The 27,140-nt window shown below is 42.2% G+C and overlaps 1 protein-coding gene across 1 annotated transcript in view; it reads left to right on the forward strand.

Annotated features, from left to right (window-relative positions):
* jag2b (jagged canonical Notch ligand 2b) overlaps positions 1–27,140 on the forward strand; it is a gene marked incomplete at both ends in the record, with an annotated part of 80,540 nt that overhangs the window by 17,271 nt on the left and 36,129 nt on the right. The window lies entirely within an intron of this gene.

Genomic DNA, 27,140 nt, shown 5'->3' on the forward strand with positions numbered 1-27,140 from the left:
TTTATGGTAATGGCATATTTACAGTACATGGACAGTGGATTGAAGCATTGGAAATGTCTGTTTTTTATAGTTGGAGAGTAAAGTCAAAATGACATTATCTGACTGCATTGCCGACAGCAATCCAATATTCAATTATAATTATGTTATTAATTTGTTATGGATCAATTTATACCTCTTATTAGATTAGAAATACTCTGGTTGTTATGTTTGCCTTTTGGTTGACAGCAAAAGAGGGAGAGAGGAGGATAGAGAGGGAGTGAAGGAGAGAGAGCAGGATGGTGTCGGCACACCAGAGAGAGACAGCAAGAACCAGGTGAGAAAGTGGACAGGTAGTCAAGACCACATAAGTAAGTAGCCTTGAGAACCGATGGTTCACAGGGCACCCCCTGGACATGACGCTGGCCACCCCCCCAAGGCAGCAAACCTAGGGGAAACACTGATCTTGTTTTATTTATGATATTGTATCGTGACTGTATCGTATAGTGAACCCCTGTATCGAGAGGTGCATCGTATCGTGAGTTGAGTGTATCGTCCCATCCCTACTCGTCAATGATAACTCAGTTCTCGCTTGGAAATGCTGGCTTTGGGCACGTGTGTGGAGTAATAAGCAGCCCAGAACAGCCGATTGTCGAAAAGATACTATGATTAGAAAATGACAGCACAGCGCTCTGCTTATGGAGCTTTATGAAGACGAAAAATAAGAAATAAAAAAGGGCAATAAAGAGGGAAATGGCTTGGCAAAAAACGTATCTCGGCGGTTAGTCGAGAGAAAGAAAAACAACATACAGATGATAATTCACACAATATAATACCACGAAAGCGTACTGCACTAAACAATCACATTCATTTGGGTAGCATCCTCAAATTCAGGCAGAAGGGCAGGTTCCGGGCAGGTGCACACACTGTCACAGACTGCCAATGCATCATATAGGTACATCATTCAGCATGGTTATAGCTGTTTCTTTTTCTATTCTCGAGAAGTGACAGGAGCACAAAATCATCCTCAAGAATGAGGAAAGTTTGGTTTCTCAAACGATTTTGTTCATGGAAAATAAGTTAACATTTTTGTTAAAAAATAATCATATAGTTGTCGGCCATGGATAATTTCCAAAACATTAAAGCTATTTTCTTCACAACCGGGGACAGTTGAAAGGGCTTTTTCCCCCTGATGTAGTCTAGCATTTGGTTTTCATAAAATGCATCGGAGGTCAGTGTACAAGGTCTCTCTATGCGTAACGTTTTTTTCCAGACTGATTTAAAAATACGCATACGAAAAAAACGCATCAGTGTGCAAAAACCTTTATACAGATGTAGTAGGGCCTATTTATTGTAAATCAATTTGCATGAAGGCTTCTGTTAAATGCCCAAAAAATAAAGTCAACCACACTCTCCTGAGCACACATAGCGAATCCGCAGAAAACCGCTGATGATTTCCCGACCTGTGAAACAGCCTGTGAGTGGTATTTTCAGCAAAAAACTTAAATGACAGGTTTTGGGGACCCCAGAGACCTACATTAACTTGTGGAAAAAGAGCATAATAAGTCTCCTTTAAATCTGAAGATTGACTTGGCCAGTCAAGACTTTTCCACCTTTTGGCTCAGAAAAATTAGTTCTAGGGATGCTCCGATCTGGATTTTTGGGTCCGATACCGATCACCGATTTGTTTCCTCAAGATCAACCGATACCGATACCGATTTAAAAAAAAATACATAACTGACTGGATAGCCTAAATATTTTTTGCTTTTTAGACAAAAGTTTTGATCCATTAGGCACCAAGCAAACGCAGACCCATTTTTATGGCATAGTAAAGGTCTGGCCTATCACCCAGTTAGGGCCTGAAGCCCAAGTCAGTCGATATGGCTGTATAAAAGACATCATAAACGTGGCCTTCATGGTTTACATACTGTTACGTCCTCCTATGTTTTCTGTTCAGTTATCTGTCTTCCCCAGGGGGGGAAAAAATAAAAAATAATCGTTTTTTGCGATCGGCCATTTTTGCCGATCACCGATCGAGTCATTTGGAGTGAAATCGACCGATTTAAATCGGTGGCCGATAAATCGGAGCATCCCTAATTAGTTCCTATGGCAATAGGTTTTAGGTAATGTTCTTACTGTATGATGAAGCACCATCCAATAGATCTGGAGGCATTTGCTTATACTAGAGTACTAGCCTATACTGTAAACTTCAGAATATATTCTGCTGCTGCCATCAGCAGTTACGATCATCAATTAAGTAAATTCTGGTGGCAGCTATACATGCTCAAATCTAACACCCCCTGCACCATATTTCACAGATGAGGTGGTATGCTGTAAATCATGGGCTGATTATTTTTTTCATAACTTTTCTCTTGCAATCATTCTGGTACATGGTGATATTAGTTGTATCTGTCCACAAGACTGTTTTCCAGACCTCTGCAGGCTTCAGGTACTCTTAAGCAAACTGTAGGCTAACTTGACCATCCTCTTTGAGAATAACTAATGTTTTGCACCTTGCAGTAAAGCTCCTGTAGTTTGGTTTGTGACGTATTCTGCAGATCGGTAGTCTCTGACACATTAACGTCTACCTCCTGGAGTGTGGTCCTTATCTGTGAGACAGTTGTTTTGGGGGTTTTCTTAATCATGGTGAGCATTCCTCGGTCATCCACTGTCGAAGTCTTCCTTGACCTACCAGCCTGTTTGCGATTGCTGAGCTCACCAGTGCTTTAAAAAAAAATGAAAAATTGCTGATTTTTGTGTCTGAAAAAACACAAAACTTGACCATTGACCCAGTAGTAATTATTAAAAGAAGACAAAATTATTCCTCTTTCCAGTACTTGGAGAGCACTGTGGTGCATGGTGGGTGCCTCGCTTGGCCTGTGGTGCAGTGTGAGATGTGTTTAGTGTGGACACAGTGGGTTGAGCAAAAGTTGGCTTGCTTCTCTTTCTCTGATGGTCTCCCACTCTCTCTGCTTCTTCCTTAGCAACGACATACACAGACGGTTGTTTTATAATTAAGTTGTGTTGGGTTTCAGGGCAGTAAAATAAATGACAAGGTGTTGACTGAGAGAAATGTGCGTTTGGCGATGGGTTTGTATACTTGTCTCACTTAATCTCACTTCAAGTAGGCCTATAAAAATGTTGGTGTGTGATTGTTTTGCGTATGAGGTGTGTACTCTAGGACCTTGCTAGCTAATTAGCACCCAGAGGGCAGGCTTTTGTTTTATTGTTAGTGCATGGCTAATGACCTTGTTGGCATAGTAGCGGCATGCTCAATGGGCCATGTGTGTACATACACAGCGAAGCGTGCATGCTGGCCAAGTGCCCTGTGTTTTGAGCCACATTTCTTGGCATACGTTTACAGTATATAGCCAAATTGTTTCACTTTACAGAGGTATGGCTAGGCATTAGCACTGCCTTATAGTTCCACTTGTCTTCCAGCTACAGAATAGCACTGGAAAAAGCGCTATAGAAATGCAATACGTCATCATTATCATCTCAGGACTGGCTCCAAGTCATATCCCAAGAGTATGTTCAAGGTGTCACTTTTTATAATGTATCTGAGATGTCCGCAGGATGACATGGAAACCAGTTAGGGAAGTCTTCAGGGTGTGTGTTCGTGGGAGGTAGTTTTCAGAGTGGGGCATTGAGCTGGGAGCCTCCCAAGCCCAACGTGTTGTTTCCTAGCCTCCGGGGGGTAAAGAGCACGTCAGCCTCTAAGGGTTTCAGCCTGTCCCTTGCGCCTCCAGGGCCCACAATACCATACACAAAGCCATTGTCTTCTTTGTGTCTTAGGTAGAAGCTTAGCGGGAAAATGGAAATTGTGGTGGTGGAAATGTGAGCCTCATCAAGGGCGACTTGTTAACAGAGGGGTCATGGTGTTGTGTGGAGGTTGGGTGTCTCTGAGGGTGTCCAGTGACAACAGAGCCATTGTTGGCATCCTACACAGGTCTGTGGCAGTAGTATGTCAGTTGGAAAGAGGCTAACCCCGAAGATTGGCAATGACGGTAATGCTCAATTTGGGGGCTCAATTTTACAGCTGTCAAACTAATGTACTACAACCACCCCAAAAAGAGATGGCATGGTGGTGTGTGTGTTTTTTGTTACATTTTGAGAGACCTAGAGGAACACAAGCTCCTGTTACCTTTAAGGTCTGATAGGAAAAAAAGGGGACCTGTGAAAGGGGAGCTGACGAAGCCTGACACACACCCCAAAAACCCTCTTGAGTAGGAGTGCAGGAGAGCAATTGTTACAGTTTTCTGCTCAAGAACAGTGCCTCAACAATGCCTGACATCCATTCACTTTGAAGCAACCCCCCCCCCCATCCCTTACCACTTCTCGCTCTGCCATTACTCCAGCTTAAGATCCGAAGATCCTGTGATCTTCCCTCTGAGGGGGTTACGCCTGTGCTATTCTTTGACACATCCTAGACCTTGTAGTTGACCCTAATGCATATCTCTTGACCGATTCAGCAGCTGGGCTTTTGCTGAGGTCTAAGGTTCAAGTTAAAGGGTGTGTTGGGAACACACTGTGTGAGGCAGTATTTCGTGTGTCTTAGTCCCTGTTGGGCTTCGGACACTTCTTAGGCATGTCAGAGATGAATGTTGGGTATAGCTCTCCGCCACACTGGCCTGTCTATAGGACAGGTGCATTTAAGTTAGCCATAATTGGAGGGCTCCACTCTATATAGTTCCCTGCCTGAAGTTCAACAACATAAAATACAAAATAAGCTAAAGCAGGGAGCCCATAACTATCAACCCCCCCCCCGTAGGTAGGTAAATCAGAGCGAGTTATGAAAGTATTACCATGATTGAACATTGTAACAACAGTGGCTATGAGACTTTCACTTGTTGGTCGTCTCAGCCTCCACCTCCACCCACCCATGGTGGAGTGTTGCATAACGCTGCTCTTAAGCCTTGTACCTGAGACCTATGGTGATGTTTTGCATACATGAGATCAGCTGTCTGTCACCTGACTGTGTCATTCGACTTAGTGTCCCACCTGATCCAACGTAAACCTTTGAAACATGAAAGTGGTGCTATGATTTGGCCACATACAGCTGGCAGGGGTTTAATAGGTGCACACCGACATTGCAGCGGGCTATGGCTAAGTCTGTGGCAATGTCATGGAGCTGTGACGGATGGGATATGCGTCTTGCACTTGCAAACATCCATGTTTGTTTACATTTGTCAGCGCGCATTTCACAGCGCACACAAACAATAACGACCATCGGATTATTTTCATCTTCTAGAAAATGTCATTGTTAATGTAGGCTAAATTATTTTTTATCACTAGTGAGCTCACACATAATGTAGCCTAATACATTGTGAATTGTAATCTCTACATCACGAACAGACGATGATCTCCCATGAGAAGATATACCTTTGTACGAGCAAAACAGAGCAGTTTTACTGTGACACCATGTTTCAAGGACAGGAAAATATGTGAGGGGGGGTGCTGCCTAAAATGTTTTGAGGGGGGTGAAGAAGGGTCTGGGTTGCCTATCACATGTTAAACTAAGCAATTCTAGTGACCTTTGACAGAAGAGTAATGTAGTCATTAGAGTGAAAAGAATATATGATCCGATCTCAGGTTTAAGACTAGGGCTGGGTTCAAAAAATCGATTTCCCGATTCTGAATCGATCTTCATTGAATGAGCGATTATCGATTCATGAATCCCGAGATCGATCTTTCATTTTTAATTTTTTTTATTTTTGCTTGCAGCTTCAACCCGCAACGAGATCTCGTGGCCAGATCTCGCGCTACAAGAATGTATCATATCAATCTCACGCAACGACCAGGCTTAAAGGCAGATGTCTGGGTGCATTTTGGATGTAAAAATTATGACGATAGAGATGAGCAGGACAAAAGCAAAGCCATATGCAAGCTGTGCGCAGTGGAGGTTAAATTTAGTGGAAACACCACAAATCTACGGAACCACTACTTATTGAGGCATCACCCTGACGTGAAACATGGAAAAGCGGATCCGAAACCAGCCTCGCCGATAAAGACGTTTGGTTGCAAATTACAATCAAATTCTCCGCGTGCCCAACAAATTACTACAGCGCCGTCAGTGTCGTCAGTGTACTAGAACCACGCTACGTGTTACCGACACGCAAACAGTTGAGTGAAGTGATAGTCCCAGACATGTCCGCGCAGGTGAAACGTGACATCGCAACTTCACTCCAGCCAGCAGAGAGAGTTGCCATAACGTGTGACAGCTGGACATCCAGAGCAATGGACTCGTACCTGACAATCACTTGCCACTTTATCAGCGAGGCTTGTTTCGGATCCTCTTTTCCATGTTTCACGTCAGGGTGATGCCTCAATAAGTGGTTCCGGGTCATTGACGGATAAGACTTTTGAATGGGCCAATTTTAAAATACTAACAATAACAATATATTTGGGCATTATTCAAACATTTGGAATGTAGTGTACACATGCATTTATGCAAAAAACCCAAATTAAGAGATTTTAGTGTTTTTAAAGTTGAATTAATAGGACACGCCCTTAAAAAAAGTCATTTGGGGTGACCGTAATTTATCTAAAAATTAATATATTTCCTTAACATTACTAATATTTTAACAAGTATCAGTAATTAAATAAACTGTTTAAGAAAGACAGGCTTGTGTGGCCTTTAATTCTTTGTAAACCATGACTTCACAAGTTTATTCTATAATGGCTGTGTCTCCCTCGTAATGCAGTTACAATACCCATTTTTGTTCTAAAACCCATAAAACTGATTTAAAATGTGTACAGATAATATCCACTTAAGCATAGTATACAATTGATTAATATTTGAGCCAAAACTGATGGATATTCTATTTTGAATTTAGTACAGTAATTGCCAATAGTTGGTTACCCCACATGACAGATGGTCGCCCCAAATGATGAGAAAACCGCAGGTAGTTAAAAGTCTATTTAAAATGTACACAATACAGTTCAGACTAAAGAAAACGGAACAACGTTTTTATTACAATCTTTTCAAGTGGTCAAGTCAAAAATATTCTTAAATTCATTCAAATATCACAGAACTAAAAAAATGTAAAACGTAAAACGCGTAGGTTACAAGTTTCGTCAGGAACATTCAAATATCACAAATGTTAAAAACATTAAACATTTAAAAAGTTAAAGTGCAATGCACATTATATGCTTCAGGAACTTCTTCAAGAACAAATATTTCACAAATGTAAATTTTCACGTCCTTGTCATCTCATCTTTGGTTTTGTCAATCTATGAGTGAGAGAAGGAGGGTTAAGTAGCATCACTTTTGTGGACCCTGGTAGTCACATTACACAGGGATCAACAATTTCAGTCAATAAAAAGTAAACAGTTGTACATGGAATAAAAACTAAACAGCAACACAGTTCTATAGAGTCAATAAACAATAAACACCAACCTAGTTGCATGGATGAAATCAACACTAAACACCTACAACACAGTTGTATCAGTTCCCTGTATATGACTTACAACACAGGCTGGTTGGAGCAGTGGATCATTTGTTACATTGAAACGATGTTTAGGAACATCAGCATGTAACAAACTAGGCTATTTCCATTTCATTGTTACTGTAATTTCATTGTCTTTGCTATTGTCATTTCATTCTCATTTGTCACTTCCATTTTCTTTTCGTTCCTTTATTTCCCCATTTTATTGCCATTGAATTTTCCTTACTCATTGCATTGTGACCAATGACCATCTAATCATTGTGACCAGACTCATGGTAAACTGCAGGCATTTCTTTAACACCAGGGGCCTCATTTATAGAATATGGATAAAATGTGATCTTACCCTTGGCGTACGTAGAAAACCATGTCAAAATAGTGAATCATAAAATTTCAACGTGAGTCAATTTGACAGTGGAAACGATCGTAGCTCTACGTCAGGTCTTGACTTGAGGGACGCACATTACCTACTAGTTATGCAAAGTTATTACAGGCATGTGAGCCGCACTCGAACACGTTAATGCCTACTTAACTGTAATTCATGCGAAGTGAAAGTGGCTCGTAATAAAATTAACAATGTTGTTATCAGCCGAGAAAATTAGTTTAATTCAAGATTTAAAGGGAACTGATGTTTATGATTGTATTTCAGTCTTCCTTTATAGGCTATTGTATGGTGTTCTCATTCTAAATTGAGGCGTGATAAAGGCGGTCGGGTATATCCCAGCCCTCCTTCAGCCGCATCCTGCCTGATGTGATCGGGGGAATTCGGGGGCGTGCGTTTGCGACTGCGCGTCTATTTCTGATAAGACAGTCGATCTACTCCTCTTTGTTTGTCGATCTCCTCCTTTAGTTTGTCTACCATCGTGTGAACTCGTCAAAGGTGCTGCTCAACACCTCAATCAAGCCTATTTATAGCACTTGGCTTAATTCAGCCTCTATAATTGAGCCGCTATCACAGGGCGTAAATACAAAGCTCATTCACCTGCGTTCAATTTCAAGTATATTTGTTATTTATAGACGGAAGTACGTACGACAGACGTACGCAATTTTAAACAAGCACAGCCCGTTTTATAAATAATGCTTACGTCCATTTAGAAAAATGTGCTTACGTGCAAGTTAAAGATGACGTTCAAGTACATTTTTATAAATGAGCCCCCAGGCATTTCTGAACTTTACCCAGTCTTGGCAAGTCAGCTTCGAGACGCGAGAAGCATTCTGGTGGCCAAAATTACATACAAACTTAAGTTCAAGATATTACAGAAAAGGTCATTCCTAATCCTACTAACATGACAGTTTCAAATACACCAGAGAAAGATATAGCCTACTGCATGTTACCTATAGTTTTTTACCTTTCTTTTTTCCTGGCAAGATAGTCGGCTCTTCTGCAGGGTCTGCGTTGACCCGCTGCCTGTATCGAGCAGTCTTCTGTTTGCTTGTTTGTGGTGCCATCTAGAAAATAGGTTAAACGAGTTAAACATAACTAATACATCTACAATTACCTAAATGGAATGTCATGCTATACAATTTTTACATTTCTTTCATAAGATTGCACAATAATCAAAAAGAAACGTTAATTCCTAAATAGGAATGGAAAATGACTGAAATTTAGACAAATATGTGTTAAAGTATACAAAGAGTTATGCTAAAACAAAGAACTGTATGTATATAAATCATTAATAAAATATAAATATACAGAAACTACAAATACAGGACGTATATCTATCATGTAAGACACTCAGCAGTGGTCGCCCCACATGATACTAGGTCACCCCAGATGATGTTTTCAAGTTCAGTCAAATATTACAGGCTAACAGTTAGCTACAGAAACCAAACTAGCTACTTCTTACCACATGTCACTATCAAATTTATCATCAAAATATAGATTTGCAGATAAAACTTATTATTCACAGTTTTGGGGGGGTCGTCCCACATGATATCCAAAAGTGGCAAGTACATGACAGCAGTTAAAAAATAGATTTATTTGCAAATATGAGAGAGACTTACTAACCTGCCAGTTGTTTCTCTGGGTCCCTCACATGTGGCTGGCGGATGCAACATCTGTCCTTGAGGTGGTTTCAAAATAAAAGTCCCACAATTGTGTTTTCTTGATAGTCGCCCGAGATGATATTTCATAAAATGAACATATTCGGACAACATTCGTTTGTATATTATGATGGAAATATATGTGCAAATGCTTCATAGTTTTGTCAATAAATGTAAAACATGTTTGAAATTATGCCAAATAGGGCGAGGGATATATTTAAATTGATTGTAAGTGATTTTAAACCGGTTGTCCAAATATAAGTCAAGGCTGGACGGTCGCCCCAGATGATGTTTTGACACTTCAGATAGCTGAAAAATTACCAATAACTAAAATGTTTGGAGAAGTTAGAGTGGGTATGTATATGGGGAAGGTATTAGACATACATGTTATCTTTTTATGTATTTTGACGTTTTTTTTAAGGTAAAAAATTCAGTTGGACAGAAAAAGTAGGCGTCACGTCATTGACCCTTCCATAGATTTGTGGTGTTTCCACTAACTTATTGTTACTGTATACTACAGTATTTTAATAATCATTGATTTTCCAATTATGTTTATTCCTGAATAAAATCTTCCAATCTCCAAAAGTGAGAAAGCAGTAATGAAGGGCTTTAGTTTCATGGACATTATGGTTTACAATGTGTTTTTTTGTTCCCCAAAATACCCTCATCTATTGCACTATTTTCGTTTGAGTTTTGCACATTTTTATTTTGTATATACATGTATATATATTATGCAAATATTATGCAAATTATTATGCAAATAAGCTATTTGACAGTCCTGAGGGATATGTGATGTCTTGTTTACCGATAGGCTATGTTTGTAGCCCCTTTATTTACACTGGCTGCAGTAAAGCACGTTAAAAAGCACTTTTTGTAGTGTCTGATTTAGCAAAATGTTGGTCAATGATGTTCATTTATGTTCCAATAAGAAGTACATTCATGTAACTGCTTTGGAGTCAATTCTTAATGTAAACATTGATATGTTTAACAATGCTACATGTTATAGGGTTCCTTGAACCATTTATAGCATTAGTTCTGAGAATCTCTTCATATTCAAGGAAAATTGATATTGTAACTAAATCGAATCGGAATCGAATCGTGAATCGAATCGGGAGCTGTGAATCGGAATCGAATCGTTTTGGGAAATCAGTGGCGATACCCAGCCCTATTTAAGACACAAGGCCTATAAGCAGCTCTGATTAGCGTTGCAGATATTTGTCAGTAGGTCAACCCCAACACCTCGCATTTTGGCATGTTGTCCCGAATCCGCCCCTCCACAGTGCACTCACAAAGCAAAGAGCGTTACACTAACATTAACACTTAGGCCTACTCACTCCAATATACCTCAACTGCTCTGCTTTGATTGGTAATCTGAAACGATCAAGCAAGCGATTTCAAAAGGCTGCTATCTTATTATGATGAATACAATCTTCAAAAAAGTATTTAACACACGTGTCTAATACAATGTAAGCATGAATCCAAAAAATCTGCAGTGTTTGAAAACATGTGAATAAGACCGTAAATAAAAGAAAATATCACCACACAAACCTGTCAGTGAGTTTTTTTTGTATTGATACAAGTGGTGACTGCCTGTGTCTTCCGGTCGGCTGAATTTGTTGGATATCCAATACCGGCCAAATGTAAGATAAAGTATCTACCGAGGCTATATGGCTCAACAACCATTCTCTTTTCAAACAACCTTCATAGCTCTTAGCTGCCACAAGAACTGACTAGCCTAACTTGTTTTAATTGATGATGTTACTGCTGAAAGCAGCAGAATATATTCTGAAGTGTACAGTATGTCCCACCTGTGCAATCTAAAGTGTCGGTGTTAGCGGACATGGAAGGTGCCTCCTTCAGGGTGTGTATTGGCGCTGCCCTCCTTCTTCTGGAGATGACATTGGTTTGCTGCCTCCCTGAACCCCATAGACTCAGCCCTGGTAGAACCCCATAGACTCAGCCCTGGTAGAATCGAAAGCAAGGATTGACGTCCCAGATTACATGCAGAGATTACTGTCCATGGGATGATTGAACGACCTTGTCTCCCTCTGAGGCCAGTAAATCAGGGGTTATCCCTCAATATGGCCAGTGGGGTTGGAGGCGGTCATCCGACAGCGGGGCGACTGACCCTGCCTCAAAGCTGAGCTGATATGAAGTCGTGGGGGTATTGTCCTGAACTGCTTCTCTTGCCTTCTCTCTCTCTCTCCCCCCCAACACGGTCACACCAACCTTTCTTCCGGTCGCACAGCGAGTATCTTTAGGTCACCCAAGCTGCCGATGGGTCACAGCAAAACTCCTCCCCTTCCCAACCGGAAATCAGCTGCTCTCCCCAACATTCCCAGGCATTTCTTATTGTCTTTGCTGACCGAATTCCAGCAATGGAAATGTTATAATGTCTCTTGTACAAGAAGCAACTTTCTAAATGAATGTTTAACCGTACAAGCAACTACTTGCTCCTCATGCAAAACAAACAGCGTACAACCTAATGGTCAAGGTCTGCCGTGTTATTAGCCAACCCTGTGTCTGTGTGTGCACCAGTGTTTTTTCCTAGGCTTGATGCTATCGTTCAGGTAGGGCCTCTGGAGTTCTGCCTTCTATTTTTAGAGTCGACTATTTTGTCATTTTAACTGTTTTGATTAACACTAGAACAGCCTTCCGTTACATTATGTAATTTCTCAAAAAAAAAAAATCTCCACATTTACAGATGTTGACAGAGACGATGTGAATACTGAAGTAAGGTAATTAATAATAAAATGGAATAACGTACAGGCAGCAAACGGAACTGCCCCTTGCTACATGCAAGCAATGATCAGCCTCCATACACTTGCACGTTCACTCCTCTCCTCCACCTCTGCTGGCCGACTGGCACCACCGCCTCTGCGGGGTTGCAGTGGTCGCCCTACCTGGTCGCGTCCTAACTATTCCCACCCGAGTTGGGGTAGACCACGCCAACTTCTGGAATATGTAGGGGTGTTTTTTTTCTCAAACACAATCACTGACACTAAGAATAGGCGCGCGTTCCAGGGCCCACAGACACAAACACAATCACTGACACTAAGAATAGGCGCGCGTTCCAGGGCCCACAGGGCAATGAGAGCCGCGCCCGGCCGCTTGCGGCCGTGCCCGCGGGGAAAATTGACCGTTGGCCCGCGGCACACTCAGCGCCGCCGAGTTGCATACAGAGATGGGTAACCTATATCTAATCGTGCACCCCGTGTTACGTCACAAGCTAAAATCCAATGGGGTTGGATTAAAATAGCCACTCAGTCCGCGAAAATGTATGCCGTTTCCATAGGGATGCAGCCTGCGGGGCGGAAGAACAAGATACAGAGAACACCCCTACATATTCCAGAAGTTGGCGTGGTCTACCCCAACTCGGGGCGTGGTCTACCCCAACTCGGGTGGGAATCGTTAGGACGCTACCTGGTCACCGTCGGCTTTTCACCATCCTGCCACCCCGCTGGTGGTAGCTTGAAATGTAGATGTGCGATGCGATAGATGGCATGGTATATTATTGTAATAACACATCGATCCACCCAAATAGGGTGGAAGACCAATGTCAAAGGATGAACCAATACACCACGAGTACACACACTGATTCAGGAAAATGGCATAAACTTTATTTAATAACACTTTAAAATTCATAGGGGGAATTCATCAGGGGGATAACGTTGCGTCTCGGCTACGCCCAGCTTGGTTATTCTAAATGCCTTTGGGTGAATCACTGCAATAAAACCCAGAAACCCTCCCGGTCTTTCCCAATTATAAAAACCTAACGACGACGGACAAGGGTCGGGAAGTAACACACAAACATTAATAAATTAAATTAAGTTAAACATATCTAGCTAAAGGAGGCACCTAGCCTCCCGTCCTGATGTCTGGAACTCTCCCCCTGGCTGCCTATCTTCGTCACCGGCGGCCTACAAACTGCGAATGACACCCTCCCGCCGTGGGTGCACACCCTCCCTCCGTGGGTGCACACGCTTGCAGTGTCAATAGTGAAGGAAAATCCTTTTCTCTAGCAGCACTGAATGAACGCTTGCTCTTTCTTTTATCCCCTTGACTCACAGCTGTCCATAGTTTGGAAATCAGCCAGAGTGTCCCCTGCTACATAGGTTCATCACATTATTATTATATACCTTTGACACTGCTGACAATTCTGCAGACTGTGGACTTGTGAACTCCAAAAAGATACTTGTATAATGAGATGTAACAATACATTTTATTCTGATATTTTACATTCACTACTTGACTGATGATTCTGAACATAACAGCATATTTCACATATATATATACATATATACTGTATATGTATAGGGATGCACGATATGCATATTTTCCAACCGATACCGATAACCGATGTTTACCCGCTTCTCGTGGCCGATAACCGATATGATAACCGATATGAGAACAGATATAATTTCACCGTTGATAACCTGTAGTTCATGCACACCTGAAGGTAAGAAAGGCTATGTAGGGAGCAAAGATTGATGATTTAATATTCCATAGTGATCTCACCAAATCTAACTTGCATCACTATTGTTAACACAGCAAAGTAGGGCTGTCCCTAACAACTATTTTTCTAACGATTAATCTAGCGATTATTTTTTCGGTTAGTCGATTACTCTAACGACTAATTTAACGATTAGTCTAACGATTTTTTTTTTTACTGTTCGGTTAATGTATCACTTAATTTTTTCAAAATAAATGTCAAAAACTTCTCTTATTAACATTTCAGTATTTTATTCAATTATTCTTGTACAAATATATAAATTAGGCTTCTGCACTGCAGGGCAATATTCCACAACAAAAAATATCCTCTCTTTCTTACAGTCCAACATAAAATATAATACTATAAAATATAAAAGTTCTCACATTCATAACATTCTCCCCCTCTCTCTGCTCTCCCCCTCCCACGCTCCTCTCTCTCCCCCCCCTCCTCTCTCCCCCCGCCTGCCTCCTGGTTATTATTATTATTATAGGTCAGTATTTCTCAAAGTGTGGGGCGGGCGCGTCGCGAGAGACAGTTAGGAGGTCAACAAGTTACAGTATCTTAGCTGTTCATAATGATGGCATGTCTAACAGGGACACTGACAGGGAAAAGAAAAACGACAGAAAATCACAATACTTGAGAGTAGGGATGCACCGAATGATCGGCCAGGTTCAGAGGGATAAGCCTTAACCGCGCCATTGATGTACAACTGTGTCGGAGATCTCCTGTCGATAAAAGCTCGCATGATTATACTACTATCTAGTATACTAGTATACATACTATCGCATGTGCGGAGTCCATACTCCACTCCACCCACTTTACAGCACAGTCGGAGTTCGGCCGTTCCGTGTGAATGTTCGCCAATGTGAGACGTACATTTTTTATGACGCGATCAAACAGTGCAAGCAAACCATGCTGTTCTGTAAATGAGACTAGCATTGAGTGATGACTGCCTACTGCCAAGTAATATAATTACAGCAAACATGCCGGCAGTTTGGTATCTGTTCTCTAACTCTGAAAGACAACGAGGCACATTCTGATATTATAGACTTCTGGTTTTGTTTTCGCGTCTTCAAAATAAAAGCGCGAGTTAAGCGTTGTTGAAAATCAATGACACGTCGCTCGTAACTGGTCGCAGCCATGTTGTTTATTTGCGACGCACATTACGCAAGTCGACGTATTGACGTAGTCGATTATGTCGACTACGTCGACGCGTCGTCCCAGCCCTACAGCAAAGAGAACACTTCTGACTCTTCAAATGTTCCCAAAAAAGGAAATACATTTCAACATTGTTGAAAATCACATCACACTCACTAGTCAAGCCAAACTATTGCAATGCATGGATTGGGTGAGTAATCCCCACTGATACCTAGTTAACTATAACACTACTTTACATTGTTACCTAGCTAACTAGAACACTACTACTACATTGTTAGCAGGCTCACAAAACAAGCTGTGTTAGTTGACTAGCGAGTGTCATTCATTTTCAACAACGCTTAGCTCCCGCTTTTATTTTGAAATCGCGAAAACGAAAACAGAAGTCAATGTCGGAATGAGCCTCTCCTTGTTGTTCAGAGAACAGATGCCAAACTACCGACATGTTTGCTGTAATAATATGATTTGGCAGTAGAAAGCCATCAGTCAATAGCTCGTCTCATTCACAGAACAGCATGGGTTGCCTGCACTGTTTGATTGCGTATTTTAGAGCAGACTACAGAGATGGTGAACATTAGCACTAGCTAACATTGGCTAACTATTTACCTTAGCTTACCGTTAATTGACAGCATGGCTGTACGCAGGCGCAGCATCATGAGCGCGACAACCGGAACCGGAAATATTTCCGGCTTCATATTATCGGCTCTATATCGGCTAAAATGTTATAAAACCGATAAATATTTAATAACATTAATATCCCAATATCGGGCCGATAAATATCGGCGCCGATAATATCGTGCATCCCTATATATGTATGTATGGGTCAAAGACGAATAAGGATTTAAACATTTTTAAAATGCTAAAAATGCCAATTTCAGCACTTTCTATCTTTATTAGAATGTTCTGTATACAACTCAACAATGGGGATTCATTGTAAGAATGCAATTAAGGATTTTCTGTGATTTGCTGTCTCCCATGAAAAATGTCCTTCTTGGGTAACGAGATTGAATTTTTTAATTCTTAAAATGTCTACCATTGTTGGCATATAACGGTTTATAGATAGCCATAGTTAGAGCTCAACAAACAATTATTGCTCAGAAAACTAGATTTTCATCACAATTAATTTTGGGTATTTATACTGAAATGTGCTCATTAGTTGCTGTTGATCACACAATATTTCATGCCAAAAAGAGAAAAGACCTGGGAAATGTCTTAAAATGCTTTACAGATATCGTAAAAAATATCCATATACGTGTAGTCCAGGCCTGAAGCTCATAATTATAAAAACACAATGGGATGGGGAGGGACGGGTGACTCGTTGTATTAGGCCTAGGTCTATTCCTTCTCGTGAAATATAGTAGCCTTGAACATTAGGCAAATGCATGGCATTATGCGTAAATAAACCACAATACAATACATTCTCCAACGTTCTCCTTATTAGTGACTGATCACTTTAGTCACGCTACTTGCACCCCTAGACATGTATCCAGACGTATCATATTGATTGTACATTTGCATACTAATTTCGAACGGGGACGCTCTGAGCGCACTGCCATCAGCTCGGAGCAGCGGAGGAGGAGGCGCCCTCTAGCGATCGTTGTCTCTCAGTAACAGATGCCCATTGTCTAGAATACGGTTTTTGACATCGAGGCTACTCTAAAAGTAGGCGAAACAGCCTTCGTGCTTCCAGTGTTCAGGGTTGTTAACTAAGCCCAAACCCACTTGCCCAAACCCCCCCAACCTGCCCTGCACCACTCCCCCCCCCCCCCCCCCCCCCGCATTGGAGTGTATGGCTAAATTATGTGTATTCTCTATTTTTTCCCTACTCACACACACACCTTCTTCAATGTCCCCCAGTACTATTTGTCAGGGGGACTTGCTTTTGTAATAGTCCTGTAGGGGCAGTAGATTGTATGTGGCGGACCAAAACACTCCTGCACAGCAAATTAGTATATCAGAGTCTCTATAGAGACCTAGACATCAGCAGCAGCAGAAGCCATGGCCTGGGGAGCAGTAACGCAGCAGACACATGATGCTGTAAAAACATGCCCTTCTCATACTCTATCACCTAACACCGTTTGTGCATACATTTGTGTATATGTTTGCACACACATGTGGTAGTAAATTGAACTTTGTTTGTGTGTGGGGGAGGAGGCGGGGGGAATGGTCCTTGGAATGCACATTGCCGATGTGTCTTTGGGGGGGGGGGCGGGGTGGTGATAGGCTCCTGAGTTGGAGACTAAGGTCTTTGTTCAGTGGTCGCCCCCCTCCCTCCCCAACTCCCCTTTATCCCCCATCCGTCCATCTCCAACCATTTGGGCAGCTGTCACTTAATCCAGCTAATCACTGGAGAGGGTGTGTGGGGGGAGAGAGGGGTGTGTGGGAAACGGCACTGGCCCTCTCCCAGCGCTACTGACATGGATGCTTCAAAAGGCCTCACACACACACACACACACACACACACACTGATGTACAAGTACACACATTTAAATACAAACACACTTACTCCCAAATACACAAACCTGCATGCATGAGTACACACACACACACACACACACACACACACACACACACACACACACACACAGACACAGCTGGACTGTATAAAAGCAAACACAGCATGTGCCAGTCACCCCACCTTTCCCTCCCCCCACTTTGCTTCCATCACATCATGCTTAGAGATGGAGATCAGAGATACTCGTCGTTCCTGCATTTACACACACACACACACACACACACACACACACACACACACACACACACACACACACACACACACGCACACTGCAGACATCCACACATCCCCATCCACAGATGCTCAGCATTTGAGACCCCCTCTAATGCATACACTCACACAGGCCCCTCTCTCACGCATGGAGACACACACACACACACACACACACTCAGACAGGGGCAGCCGGCCTATCCGTTGTGGTGTGTGGGGGGGGGAGAGAAAGGTCAGAAGGCGCACTGCATGTCGTGGGATGATCCACGTTCATGTCAAATAATCCATCTTTGGTGAGGCCGCATCTGTCGTGCGTCTGCAATCGGACTGGTGGGGAGGGTGACAGCACCGCCGCCACAGTACACCCCCCCCCCCCTTCCCGACGAGACAACCCACTTAATCCCACAGGCCAGCCAGCCAGCCTGCCTGTTGGTCCCCCATCAACAACACACACACACACACACACACACACACACACACACACACACACACACACGTGACCACTGCCTCCCTCCCTCATCCTCCTCTCTATTTCTCTGTCCCTCTTCCTCCATGCCTGCCCTCACATCTACTCTACTCCTGTGCACTGGCAATTTGCCTAAACATCGATGACATACTATTATTGTCCAGGTCGTGACAGCCTATGACAAGTGAATTTGACACAGTCTGTGACGTAAAAGTGTTATTTAGGTCAGTCGGTTGCCTAGCACTGTGCCCTACGGACAGCTGTATGGATTACCTTCCAGCGATGGTTAATAGTCTGTTGTGTTATGACGGTGGTTGTAGTGGTGTTTGTTTGTGTGTGGGTGTGTTTTTAGTTTTGTCTTGTAAGCTGGCGTAAGCAGTTCAGGCGGCATATATAGCCTTTGTTACATCATACTAGGTTTATTGATGAATGATGTATTACTCCCCAAGTACTTTCATTGCCTGATAATAATGATGTGTACAAAATGCACGCATTCTTGCACTCTCTTGCAAACACACACACTCCCAAATACATTCACTGACGTAATATGACATATTATGAGCACAACATCAAGGTACTTTCCTTCCCTTCTTTCCTAATAACTGATGGTGGTTGAGTACAGTGGACCAGTGGTTAAGAGGTTCAGGCCAACATCACAGTGGTGGTCTCCATCAATGCCGCTGCTGCAGCAGAAGTGTGCTGCCAAAAGCCACCACAAGGTGGTGACGAGCTGTGGAGGATATAATCAAAAGAGAATGGTTTGCCTTATCAGCTTGCCTTTCAGATAGACTGGCAAAGTACATTTTGTTATAGCAGCTCATTAATTGCAGTGATGAGTGGAAGCGGTTTAAATAGCAGGTTATATTAAAGAGGACCAAGCAATGGGACCAACTCTACTGTCATCACGCATTCTCTGCGGCACAGAGAAACGCGAATAAGCGTGAGTCGGCTTTAATACTCTCTCTGTAATTGCACAAGGGGTTCAGATACTTTCAAACAGCACTGTATAGGCCTAGTGTAAACAGTTTTGGGCCTAGCACAGAACCGTGTAACATTCAACAAATCAGATTCAGCATTATTCATTTAATAATGTCAAATGTTTTTTTAAGCCCATTAACACCACCACAGTGTATTCCTGGTTGCCCATTGCAGTAGAAATGTATTCAACCAGTTTCATCACTGCCATTGAGGTGGACCTATTTGCTCTAAAGCCATACTGGTATAAGTATTTTCTTTTCATCAACACCCCTAATAAAATAAAATAAAACATTTTTTACCCCCTGTACTTTAGCCAAAACCTGTACACGGGGCATGCTCTTACAGACCAAGTCATTGTACCAATTAAATAGATACGTTTTAATAACTGAAGACATTGTCCTTTATGGAACACAAAAACATTTAGTGGGCTCATGCTGGAGGAGAGCACGGGTCAGATATTTAGACAGACAGAACAATAATGTATTATTTTTTCAAAGGGAGTGTTTCATGGTTTTGTAATGAACAGCGAATTACAATATAGGGCCGGAGTGGGGGAAGGTGAATTAATTTATTTGGGAGGATTGCACCGGCACACAAGAAAAATCCCCTGGTTTGAACTAGGGCTGCACGATTAATCGATTTTAAATCGAAATCGCGATTTGAAATTATGCGATTAGCTAATCGCAAAGCCTGCGATTTGCCTGCGATTTTTTTTTTTTTTTTTTTTTTTTTTTACTTTTTTTTTTTTTTTTGCTATTTAGCTGACGCTTTTAATCCAAAGCGATTTACAATTACGAATTACAGGGACATTCCCCCTGGAGTAACTGAGGGCTAAGTGCCTTACTCAAGGGCACACTAGTAGTGGTGTGGTTTCAGGCGGGATTTGAACTCACACAACCTTCCGATCACAAGTCCAACTCACTAGACCACCACTACCCGTATGGGATACGTCATACAGCGCGTCGGATTCAACGTCAATGAACGTCAACGTCAATGAACGTCAACAATGAACGTCAACAATGAACGTGAACGTCAATGAACGTCAACGTCAATGAACGCACACCAACAACATCGCACGTGAAACGCCCACGTTTCGGTAGCTAGCAATAGCAACATTCATGGTGGATAATGGCTTCAGCAGAAGTAGTTTGATGGTATCATGTGGTAATGCTCTCTGAAAATAGATAGATTCATCCAATCACCTGCCAAGTATTTTTTGAAAGTACCTGCCCTTTTCCAAACATCTTCCAATTAAGCTTTCCTAGATGGTTGTGTGAAACAAACCACCTGAGTCAGGTTAGTAATGCTCCATCACATGTTTTAATCTGAAGCTTGATTTTAAAGCAACCCAACTTTAAAGCAACCCAATGTAAGTTTAGTTCTTTCACTCGTAGCTCGGGCTGTGGGGGTGCTAGAGGAGGGAGCCTCTAAGTCCCCTGAAGACGTACAAACAAACTGCACGTTGATACGACCTTCCTAGCCGGAGATATGGCCACACTTTACAAAAGCGTTTTTTTTTTTTTTTTTTTTTTTTTTGCTATTTAAAAAAATAATAATCGCAAATTAATCGCAATCGCGATATCTGTCCAAATAATCGCAATTCGATTTTTTCCCCAAATCGTGCAGCCCTAGTTTGAACACAGTCTTCTAATAATAATAGATTTAATTTAAAAGTGCCTTTCTCAGACTCAAGGACACTGTACAAAAATACATAAAGATAAAATTGTAGTCAAGATCAAAAATGGTGGAAGAGTTCAGGCAACTATAGGGAATAGTGTTACTCAGGACCCATGCCATGCTGCTGTCTTGAGTCTGGTCTTGAATGCAGAAAAGGCCAAGTCACCAATTGTGCGTCGCCTAGTGCAGGGTATGACGAGGAGGTCAGTGTGGGAAGATCGGAGACCTTGAAGGAGATTCTGTATTTTATCGGGAGCCGATAAAGTTGTTGCAGGGTGGGAGTGATGTGTTGCCAGGGTTTAGTGCGGGTGAGGATCCTGGCAACTGAGTTTTGGATATATTATAGCCAATTCAGAGCCTTGCTGGAAACACCACAAAGGACTGTGTTACAATAATCCAAGTGAGAGGTGACAAAACCATGTAGTAATGTTTCAGCAGCGGTATCAGAGAGTGAAGGATGGAGACGGGACATGGTTTTGAGATGGAAGAAGGCAGACTTGGTGACTGACCATATGTGGGGTTCAAAGGAAAGGGTTGGGTCCAGCAAGACCTCTAGGTGCCTGACCTCCAAGGAGGAGCAAATGGAGCAGACGTGAATGGTGAGGACGAAGTTGCTGATCTTTTGAACAAGGGTCTTGGGCGCCACAATCATAAGTTCAGTTTTATTGCTGTTGAGTTTGAGAATATTTGTAGTCATCCATTCTTTGATTTCAAGCTGGCAGGAGGTCAGGGAGGGGGGAGGAAGAGGGTTTAATGTGAAGGTAGAGCTGGATGTCATCAGTGTATGTGTGGAAATTGAGGCTGTGTTTCAGAATGATCTGGCCAAGTAGGAGGAGGTAGATGGTGAACAGTAGCGGGCCAAGAACAGAGCCCTGGGGGACCCCTTGTTTCACTGGTGCTGGGGCGGATGTGGACCCCCCCCCCCCCCCCCCCCAGGGACAATGTCCTGCCACCTGTTGGACAGGTCAAATCTGAACCAGGCCAGGGGTGTTCCGGTGATGCCGAGGGTCCTCTCAAGTGGAATGGTGCGTGAGATGGTGTCAAAAGCACGTCTGTATCTCTCTCCCTCCCGTTCTCTCACATTCATTGCGATCAACATACATCAGCTGTAACTTAGACTATGAGAATGTAGTACATGAATGACATTTTCAGTTTAGCTCGGATCTGTTTTGTGTGCTTATGTGCTTAGTCAAATTGCATGTGCTTATTATATATGTGACTCCAGCTGGTGTTTTGAATAACCAGTAGCCAAGGTAATTTTTCAGTTGTTTACATATGAAACAACAGATTGTAAGCTTTCAAATGATATGTCATACATTGAAATCGGAAAAAAGTATTTGAATGTTGGTGCACCTCAGGAGAATGGGAGAAACTCGCTCTGAATTAAAACACACAACAGCTGCTAACAACTAATTAGGTACATCGCTGCGAACATCTAACTGCATGTTTCTAACATCACAACATGCTGATAGAACATCAACATCAGGGCTCGATATTAAGGCTTGTCCGCTTGTCCAAGTATATTTTATGTTCGGACAAGTGGACTTCCAAAGCGACTTACAATCGATTTGACTAAACAAGACACTGGAGAAACAGTACAATGGGGGCAGTAGAAGTCTTAGGAGACACAGTATAGGGGAAGAGGTGTCTCAGGAGACTCAGTGCTGGGGGGTACCGTATTTTCCGGACTATAAGTCGCGCTTTTTTTCATTGTTTGGCTTGCCTTTCCAGATTAAATGTCTGTTCTTGGTCTTGGATTTTGTGAAATATATTTCTAAATAAATGCGACTTATAGTCCAGTGCGACTTATATATGTTTTTTCCTCTTAATGTTGCATTTTTTGACTGATGCGACTTATACTCCGGAAAATACGGTAGTAGATGTCGCCTGAAGAAGGTGTAGCCTGAAGAGATGGGTCTTCAGTCTCCGATGAAAGATGGGTAGTGACTCTGCAGTTCTGACAGCCATGGGAAGCTCATTCCACCACAGAGGAGCCAGTGTAGTAAAGAGATATGATCGGGCAGCTCGACTGCCGTGTTGGCGTAGAGGTGGTGGGGCCAGTCGGCCAGCAGAGGTGGAGGAGCGGAGTGAACGGGCTGAAGTTTGGGGGGTGACCATTGCCTGCAGGTAGGGATGCTCCGATTTATCGGCCACCGATTTAAATCGGCCGATTTCACTCCAAATGACTCGATCGGTGATCGGCAAAAATGGCCGATCGCAAAAACCGTTTTTTTTTTTTTTTTTTCCTTTTTTTTTTCTCCTGGGGAAGACAGATAACTGAACAGAAAACATAGGAGGACGTAACAGTATGTAAACCATGAAGGCCACGTTTATGATGTCTTTTATACAGCCATATCGACTGACTTGGGCTTCAGGCCCTAACTGGGTGATAGGCCAGACTTTTACTATGCCATAAAAATGGGTCTGCGTTTGCTTGGTGCCTAATGGATCAAAACTTTTGTCTAAAAAGCAAAAAATATGTAGGCTATCCAGTCAGTAGGCCTACAGTTATGTATCTAAAAAAAAATCGGTATCGGTATCGGTTGATCTTGAGGGAAAAAATCGGTGATCGGTATCGGCCCCAAAAATCCAGATCGGAGCATCCCTACCTGCAGGTAGGCAGGGGCCGTCTCTTTTGCTGCCTGGTTTGGGGAGGTTGAACACCAGACCAGCAGCAGCATTCTGGATTAGCTTAAACAAAAATGTGTTTACATGTATCGCGTACAGACGAGACAGTGAATCCAATTCACAAAAGTATTTAGTGATCATAAAACTGTTGTTTGTTATCATTCAAACTTTTAGGAGCTTTGTCGTTTGCGGATGGTTGCTGCGCAGACCAGTTGGCGTCACATATGCTTATTGATTGACATTTCCCAGCTTCTTTGTGCTGTCAAGTGTTGGTTGCTGCCTCTGCATATACGGCATATGGGGGACAATGTGTGATGACTGTATGACAGTAGATCAAAATATTAGGGATGCACGATATGCATTTTTTCCAACCGATACCGATAACCGATGTTTACCCGCTTCTCGTGGCCGATAACCGATATGATAACTGATATGAGAACAGATATAATTTCACAGTTGATAACCTGTAGTTCATGCACACCTGAAGGTAAGAAAGGCTGTCATCCAGGAAACCGGAAACAAATGCTGCTAACAGCTAGCGGCTAACAAAGCACAGCACTACGAAAGTTTAAACTGTATTTTAATAACATCACAACATGTCATTCTACCACTGTAGTACACTGGTATTATGGTAGAGGGAATTTCTGGTTTGGACCCGGAAATTGCTAAACGTCACGTTTGACGTCAGACTTAACAACCGAATTCCTCAAAGTATACATATTAAGAGAGCTATTTATAGCGGTTTCACGTATGCGAGTGGTGTAGCCCATATATGCATTGTGCGCATATTATGTGCATATACGACACGCGTGAAGCATTTCTGCGACACGCGTTTCTGTTAACTGTTTTCGTTCCCTCATCGCTGTATTCAATGCCAAAATCATATTCCTTCCATACAGCGTGCTTGCAATGGTGAATCTTCAGGTGACTTATGAGATTCGTTGTGTTGTAACTCGTAGACCTTTGCCCTCCTCTCCGAACTTTTGCCGAACATGTATTGCAAATTGCAAACGCACTATCTGCCTCAGAAAATGTCCACATCGTTTCGCTCTCGTCTCTACACTGCGTGGCTGTACGCAGGCGCAGCATCATGAGCGCCAACCGGAACCGGAAATATTTCCGGCTTCATATTATCGGCTCTATATCGGCTAAAATGTTATAAAACCGATAAATATGTAATAACATTAATTTCCCAATATCGGGCCGATAAATATCCTGCATCCCTACAAAATATCAGAAAAGTACAAGTTGGTCATCCTTAAGAATACCTGGTATTTAAACCATTTCCACTCTTAATCACTGATTACACCAGTAATCTTTTCCTGCTAACCCTGCTCTCACCACCTGTTGAGTTGTCCTCATAGGCCAGGATTGAAAGCTTCTCCGGTTCTCTATTTCGTCTAGTTTGCTACCGCAGTACAGGCTAACAGTTAGCAGTCCCCAAGAGACTGGATTCTAATGGAATCCTAACATAGCATCATCTGAATAACATGAAATAATTAGTTAGGTTTAGTGATAGAATTGCCTGCCATTTCTGTGCTGGTCAGCTTGCCATAGCAGTCTTATTTTTGTTTTGTCTGTGATGTGTGGTGTTCCAGTAAAACAACTGAGAACTTGAAACTTCTGTTACTTGGGGCACCAATTCAACAGCATTGGGTTATGTTGCATGTTTTGTTTATCAAAAAGTTGTAATTAACAAACTTATTTGCAGTGATTTCATTTGTAGAAGCTATTCTTCTATCTGTTCTTCTAGAAGCACTTGACGCCTATGTTTATACTATGTATAAATGAATCTTAGAGAGAGATAAAACAGAAAACAGAAAAAATAAAATGACAATTTGAGTAATAGCAAATCAGGAAAAAATAGATTATCATGTGGCTTGGTCTCAGTCTCAGTCTCTCTCGGCGTCATGGGTGTAGGACACCAGGGAGTCTGACCTGTTTCCTCTACCCTATCACCTGGTAGTAAAGTAGCCTCCTCTCCCCATCCTCCTTACACTCGTCATGCAATGTTTCTCGCTTGTTTGCCCGCTCACTTTGCGGAGTGGTTGAAAGACAGTGAGAGTCTTATCATGGTAACTGTTTTGTTGGTTGGTAGGCTAGATGAATGGATACAACAGTGGTTTCATTGGGGTAGAACTGGCAGTCAAAAGAGTATTGTTTTGTAGTCATTTTAAGAATGGACCTGGATGGATTTCTGATTTATCACAGCAAGTACTAGACATAGACAAGAATATTTCGTCTAGAAGCTTTTCACCATCAGATATTAGCGAGTTGTTTGTCCGAGTTTTCTGCCTGTCGTGACTTTTGCTGTGATATGATTGGACAATTTCTATTTTGGGGTGTGGCTTAGCAATAGGTACATTATCATATTATGTTCTGCTGCTTTCCTGTTGTTTTTATTGAGTTCTGAAAGTTCCATAGCAGTTACAATAAAAAAGGAGCTCATAGAATGTTGGCCTGAATCAACATTCCACAATGGTAAAAGGCTTACTTTTGCCAGATTTGCAAATTCTGAGTTGTTTAGTTGGTTTGGTATGAATAGCTTAAAAGTTGTAGCTAAGAGCAGCGGTGGTTAAATCATATCATCAGTCATATTTTGATTTCCATAGACCTCCATGTTAAAGAGTGCACTTTCAAGCAAAGCGAGTTAGCCTAGAGTCTAGACCTCTCTGCATGTTGTCAAGTTTGATTGGTGTGAATAGCTTAAAAGTTGTAGGAGTTGAAATAATGATATTATATTATTCTAATATATATATATATATATATATACATTATTATTAGGTAGAGGGGCACCTGGTTGGTGTAGCTCACTAAAGCGCATGCCACGTAATCGCAGGGTCCCTGGTTCGATTCCGGCCATCGATCTATCCTGCATTTCATCCCTCCTCTCTCTCACCCATCCTGCCTGTCAATCTCTACTGTCTCTATCCCAATAAAGCATATATATATATATATATATATATATATATATATATATATATATATATATACTATATTATAGATATACGAATATCAAGAGTTGGTCTTGCTTGAAGCAAGGGGTGCATAAGTATGTCAGAATAACAATCAGAGGTGCAAACTTCGGTGAAATTCACAGTTTTTAGCTCCAAATGGCGGAGGGGGGGGGGGGGTCAGTGTGTCGTCTATGTCTCATCCAAGTCACATGATGTGCAAGCTAACGTCTTCCTGTCTGCTAAACTCTGCTGCTGTTGAAATAACTTTTAGTCACAGTAAGCAACCTGTTTTCCAAGTAATTATGCGGGTGTTATGGTCAGGGGCGCTGCTACTTACATGTGCATCATGTTAGACCTCCGTTAGTGCTACCTCTATCTATCTCCCACAGCTAGTGCTAACGCTATCCATTTAACACCGTTAGTGCTACCGCTATCCATTTAACACCGTTAGTGCTACCGATATCCATTTAGCGCCATTAGTGCTACCGCTATCCTTTTAGCACCGTTAGTGCTACCACTACAGTATAGATACACCCACCATGCAGTAGGTGAGCATCCTCACCTACTGCATCTGCGTGTGGTTCTCCAGCTGCACAGC

Source organism: Nansenia antarctica (genome assembly GCF_963989245.1).
Source record: "Nansenia antarctica genome assembly, chromosome: 1".
In the NCBI taxonomy this organism is placed as follows: Eukaryota; Metazoa; Chordata; class Actinopteri; order Argentiniformes; family Microstomatidae; genus Nansenia; species Nansenia antarctica.